This window comes from Cucurbita pepo, chromosome LG05 (genome assembly GCF_002806865.2).
Source record: "Cucurbita pepo subsp. pepo cultivar mu-cu-16 chromosome LG05, ASM280686v2, whole genome shotgun sequence".
In the NCBI taxonomy this organism is placed as follows: Eukaryota; Viridiplantae; Streptophyta; class Magnoliopsida; order Cucurbitales; family Cucurbitaceae; genus Cucurbita; species Cucurbita pepo.
The window spans coordinates 5,383,525-5,390,109 of NC_036642.1; the positions used below are offsets into that span (position 1 = coordinate 5,383,525).

At 48.4% G+C, this 6,585-nt stretch overlaps 1 long non-coding RNA gene across 1 annotated transcript; it reads right to left on the reverse strand.

Moving 5' to 3' along the window:
- Positions 1–261: 261 nt before the first annotated feature.
- LOC111796193 lies at positions 262–5,231 on the reverse strand. The gene is made up of 3 exons (XR_002815303.1): positions 5,200–5,231; positions 1,073–1,128; positions 262–274 (listed from the first exon to the last, which is right to left on the reverse strand). It is a non-coding gene; the product is annotated as an uncharacterized LOC111796193 (long non-coding RNA).
- Positions 5,232–6,585: the final 1,354 nt, after the last annotated feature.

A 6,585-nucleotide genomic window follows, 5' to 3' on the forward strand; every position in this document is an offset into this window, starting at 1 on the left:
CGTGGGCCATGTGTGGGAAAGTACCATGCATCTACCCCGGCCCGGACAAAGCAAGGGCCTAAGGCATGGGAAGGAATGGAAGACAGACCCCTCTCTTAGTTTCTTTCTTTTAACACTTGTGCTCATGTAGGTATATTATGTGCGACATGTATGGGTAGCACGTGACTTGAGTATTATATAAAATATGGGTATGGGTAGCAGACCCCTCCCTCCGTAAGACTTCCATGGCCTTCGCAACGTTCACCGTCAGCCGTACATGGGGCCTTGCCCTTACCTGAAAATATGGGTAGCACATGGCTTGAGTATTATATAAAATACTAGTAAGTCGCCCCACTATTGGGGTTAAGCATATAATCATACATTAGGATACATGCGATCGCATACAATACACATACATAAGCACAAGTGTCAAAAGAAAGAAAACGAGAGAGGGGTCTGTCTTCCATTCCTTCCCATGGCCTTAGGCCCTTGCTTTGTCCGGGCGGGGTGGATGCAAGGTACTTTCCCACACATGGCCCACGTGCGTGATTGTGGGCCCACCAAGCGAGTTCGCATGCGAACTCCCTGGGCCTGGCTTGGTCGGGTACGTATGACATACAATACTGGACGCCACGGAAAAGGAGGGTCTGCATGATATCATAGCGAATACAATATCGAATGTATGCGTCCCCATCAATAGAATAACGAGGGAGTGCCCCATGTACATAACACATAGCATGCATGAGGTCTTTAAGGTTTACCTCCATGGCATTATACATACAACGTTCCATCCCCTCACCGCATTACATAGCATAACTGGGTTAAACATCGAGTAAGCATATCGTAGCATACTAGTCATCACATTCATGGCATGCGAGGTTCTCATTACAATCATGACATGTCAATCAAGCTCATACATACAGGGTAGCAAACCGTGGCACAAATATCACATACATAAACATGGCATACGTAGCATTTCACTGCAAGAAACATATAACCTAGCATACATCAACAACACACATGGTGCATGCAAGGGCCACAGGGCACACACCAACATACATACATAACTAACACCAACAGTAAGGTTACTTACCTCCTTGGCCTTGGCCGAAGTCACTCACAACGCTAACTCCAGCGCCTAACTACCTCCTATAAGATAACATGATACGCTTAGAGCCATTTCACAACTAGCTCTTATGCCTAGCTGCCAAGGTACGTCCCTATCACAAACTATTTTATCAAAATGGAGTTATACTGACCTCAGATGGTTGAAACAAGAGTGGGAATGGCTCTAGAAGGGTCGGAAACCTAGGAATTGGTATATTATTTGTACGTCAAGTCGCTAAGCCACGCCACCGAGCCGAGCCGAGCCGAGCCTGGAGTGCAACGGAGCTGCCGATGGAGCTGAAGCCGATGGGCTGCGAAGACCACTAACGGCGCAGGGGTTTCTGGATGCGTCTGGGCGTCACTGGTTTCAGGCTGAAATGGGACGCGGCCTAGTGGTGGTGTCGACCAAGATGACTTGCGGAATACCCGAGGACTGATCCGTGCCCGCTGCTTTGTCTTCCTCGCCCGAGCCTCAACAAACCCTAATCGCAGGTCCTGATTACTGTCGCCGGTGGAATCGTCGTCGTCCATTCGTCCCTGATGGTACGTCCTTGCCCTAACGTACCTCAGCGTCGGTTTGCTCCTATCTAAGGACTCACAGAAGTCCAAAGTCTCGCGACGTTTTCGATTCCTCGCCTAAACCTTTCGTCTCCTCCCTCACAGGTACGATAGTGACTCAAAATGAAAAGACGGCTACTAGGGTACCTAGGGTTTAATATGGGGACTCAAGGCATTAATACGCCCTTGCTGGCAAGGCATGCCTCACGGAAATCTCGCGATTTCCGGCAAGATTTAAGGCTTTTTTTTTTTTTTGCCTTTTTGAAACCCTTATCTTTACATCACCTCCCCCTAAGGAGGACTTTCATCCTCGAAAGTATCTGTATTCGAGAACGACTTTGAGTGCTATTCCCTCACCTCATCCCCATTCCCATGTGGCTTCCTCTGTTGGTCAAATAAGTTCTCGGTGCGTGGACAGGGATACTTGTCCTTCGCCGTTCTCTTATTCCGCTCCTTGTAGTCGATCTGCCGACACATTCGAACCATCCCCTTTCTTGTAAGAGCCTATGCTAGAATGACCCTTTTTTTTTCCCGCTAACCAACCCATTCTCATAAATACACCATACATGGTCCCTATCGACTACCATTAAGCCTACATCTAAACTGACCCCAGATACTATTTACGTGATCATCCTTTACCCTACAGACATCGATAATATTCATCCCTGTCGGGGTGCCCACTAAGAAATCCTACAACAAGGTTTCTAGAGTCAAACAATGTCAAGCAAGATGGCCAAGGGTAGGTAGCATACCTGTCACCCCTGCATCCGGGTTTTCAGTGCCCTTGCTGGTAGAGGCATAGACCCTTGCTGGAGGATGGTTCTGAGTGGGGTCATCCGTTATGCGCAATGGTCTCTGTTGACCCCTGGCATCATTGGCGTGACCTCCCAGGCAGTTCCTGGCCAAGTGACCCTCCCTCCCACATCGAGGGCAGGCTTCAGTGTGCGTCGAGCACCAACCCCAATAGTTCTTCCCATACTCGTTACACTTGGGTTTATCGTCCGATCTGCTTTCTCTTCCTTGTTGGCCCCACCTGGAGTCGCGATGTCATCTATCTGGTCGTCTCGGTGTCGGTGATGGGTATGAACCGCGACGATCATCCCGGTGACGATGTCGTCTCTATCTCTCTGTCGATGAACAAGATTTGCGATGGTCATCCCCGTCACGGCGTCGTTTCTATCTCTCAGTCGATGAGCGGGACTCGTTTGATCCATCGGTTCCCTCCATGGCCCTTGCTACCCTCAGGGCATCGGCATATGTAGTGGGCGCTATCGCCTCAACAACATTACAGATCTTCCTGTCTAACCCCAGCAAAAACCAGCTAGCCGTCCTGTAGTCGATGTCTACTACCAAATCTAGAGCGAAACATTTCAACTTGGCAAACTCCCTGGCATAAGCGGTAACCGAACGCCCTCTTTGCTTCAAGTTGGTGAACTCCTGATGTTTGCAAGTCTAGGCGTCCTCTGGGTAGTACGCCTCCGCAAAAGCCTCCTTGAATTCTGCCCACGAAATCTCACCCCCCCAGGTCTGATAAGCTCTTGGGTGGATCGCCACCGTACATGTGCATCGGCCCGTAGCATGAACGCTATGCGCTCAACCTTTTGGTCTTCCGGGAAGTTTTTCAGCCTAAACACGGTCTCTATGGAACTCAGCCATAACTGTGCCTCTGTCGGGTCATCGGAAGTTCCCTTGAAGGTTTGTGGGTCACCCCTCTTAAAATCCTGCAGGCATCTGGCTTCTCTGGTGGAGGGTGAGTCATTAGCTGGCTGGTCACCGGACAGGGTTCGTACTACGGTCCGCAATACGTCTACCAATTCTACCGCTGAGTCTCGGGCGGGCTGGGTTGTCGCTGGCGACAGGCACGTCATCTCTACGTCGGGCCCTTCCACGGTGTTCTCGCGGTTGGGACCTCGTCCCCTTCCGCTCCTACCCCTAACTGGGGTTCGCCTCCTAGTACTCCCTCCTCGCGTCCTAGGTGGCATATCTAAACCTAGCAATAGCTGTGAGATTACATACTAATCTATCCCCTTCTGTGAACAATCACAAGTGCATAAGTTGCATACACATACAATGGCATTAGGATACACACACAAGCATATATCTATCACATCATGGAACATATTAACATCAGGACAAGAGAGCGTACAATCGTAATTCTTCCTTACAATATGTACATATACCTGACGGTGACGGTGTGGTTGCTGGAGGACCATGGAAATGCCTTAGGCCTACATCGTAGACCAGTCTACAAGATCTGTAACCTGGCTCTGATACCAACTGTAACGCCCCTAATTTTCTCTAACCTAGCGACATTACCTTGTACTTGTATAACGAAAGAACGAGAGTTTATGTAAGACAGTCTCAATAATGACAATACGTTCATTATTATAAGTAGTTCATACCTGGGGGAAAACAATAACGACAGCCTAACCTAGAAAAAAAATCAACAGATAACTGGAAGAACAATTGCAATAACTATTGTCCGAGAGAATCCAACAAGACGCCTACGCCACTACAAACCCTCCTTAAGACTTCCATGGCCTTCGCAACGTCCACCGTCAGCCGTATATGGGGGCCTTGCCCTTACCTGAAAATATGGGTAGCACGTGGCTTGAGTATTATATAAAATACCCAGTAAGTCGCCCCATTGTTGGGGTTAAGCATATAATCATACATTAGGATACATGCGATCGCATACAATACACATACATAAGCACAAGTGTCAAAAGAAAGAAAACGAGAGAGGGGTCTGTCTTCCATTCCTTCCCATGGCCTTAGGCCCTTGCTTTGTCCGGGTGGAGTGGATGCATGGTACTTTCCCACACATGGCTCACGTGCGTGATTGTGGGCCCACCAAGCGAGTTCGCATGCGAACTCCCTGGGCCTGGCTTGGTCGGGTACGTATGACATACAATACTGGACACCACGGAAAAGGAGGGCCTGCATGATATCGTAGCGAACACAATATCGAATGTACGCATCCGTACCATCAGTAGCATAACGGGGGAGTGCCCCATGTGCATAACACATAGCATGCATGAGGTCTTTAAGGTTTACCTCCATGGCATTATACATACAACGTTCCATCCCCTCACCGCATTACATAGCATAACTGGGTTAAACATTGAGTAAGCATATCGTAACATACTAGTAATCACATTCATGGCATGCGAGGTTCTCATTACAATCATGACATGTCAATCAAGCTCATACATACAGGGTAGCAAACCGTGGCACAAACATCACATACATAAACATGGCATACGTAGCATTTCACTGCAAGAAACATATAACCTAGCATACATCAACAACACACATGGTGCATGCAAGGGCCACAGGGCACGCACCAACATACATACATAACTAACACCAACAGTAAGGTTACTTACCTCCTTGGCCTTGGCCGAAGTCACTCACAACGCTAACTCCAGCGCCTAACTACGTCCTATAAGATAACATGATACGCTTAGAGCCATTTCACAACTAGCTCTTATGCCTAGCTGCCAAGGTACGTCCCTATCACAAACTATTTTATCAAAATGGAGTTATACTGACCTCAGATGGTTGAAACAAGGGTGGGAATGGCTCTAGAAGGGTCGGAAACCTAGGAATTGGTATATTATTTGTACATCAAGTCGCTAAGCCACGCCACCGAGCCGAGCCGAGCCTGGAGTGCAACGGAGCCGTCGAGGGAGCTGAAGCCGATGGGCTGCGAAGACCACTGACGGCGCAGGGGTTTCTGGATGCGTCTGGGCGTCACTAGTTTCAGGCTGAAATGGGACGCAGCCTAGTGGTGGTGTCGGCCAAGACGACTCGCGGAATACCCGAGGACCGACCCGTGCCCGCCGCTTTGTCTTCCTTGCCCAAGCCTCGACAAACCCTAATCGCAGGTCCTGGTTACTGTCGCCGGTGGAATCGTCATCGTCCATTCGTCCCTGATGGTACGTCCTTGCCCTAACGTACCTCAGCGTCGGTTTGCTCCTTTCTAAGGACTCATAGAAGTCCAAAGTCTCACGACGTTTTCGATTCCTCGCCTAAACCTTTCGTCTCCTCCCTCACAGGTACGATAGTGACTCAAAATGAAAAGACGGCTACTAAGGTACCTAGGGTTTAATATGGGGACTCAAGGCATTAATACGCCTTTGCTGGCAATGCATGCCTCACCGGAAATCTCGCGATTTCTGGCAAGATTTAAGGCTTTTTTTTTTGCCTTTTTGAAACCCTTATCGTTACACACATTGACCATCTAAGGGTGTTCGGACACATGCGTTGGGAATTAACATGTATATCAATCATGTCATCAAAATATCCCGATTATCCATCCATTTGGGTTTTCTCGAGCATCGAACTCTCTTATCTCCATGCTAAACCATTTACGACATATGTTCTAGATAGCGGGTGCATAATCCAACCTCCCACACATGGGTTGGGGAGCAATACCAGCAGACCCTTATCATCTTGTACTATCATTGAAAGATCCTTTTCAAAGGAAGACGTCTGAGATGCTCGTTCCGTGATGTTCGCCCACCTATGACACACACATATGGCATAGGGTAGCTCGCATAGGCCACAGGGCACAAGGGTGGTGGAGAGCCAACACCATGCCTCCCTTATAGTACATTTTGAGGCATTTTCAATCCTTTTCGAGTAGACATCATTTTTGCGAGTGGACATACAGCCTCGTGCATAGTCCGTCAAGTATCCAATTGACACCAATTTTGTAAGCTTTCATCTTTCATATAGACAAACTTAAATCTCGAACCGCGTATCGAAATTCATACTAAAACCTCGACTTTTTAGGTTATGGCCTGGGGCCCTACCCAACCCTCTTCGAGCTTGTCTTTGACACTTATGTCGCCTCATTCTCTTGGAATTTGCATAGGCCTCGACTTATCTTCAATGCACTCTTGGTGTGTTGGATGATGCACCATCCTCCCTCGG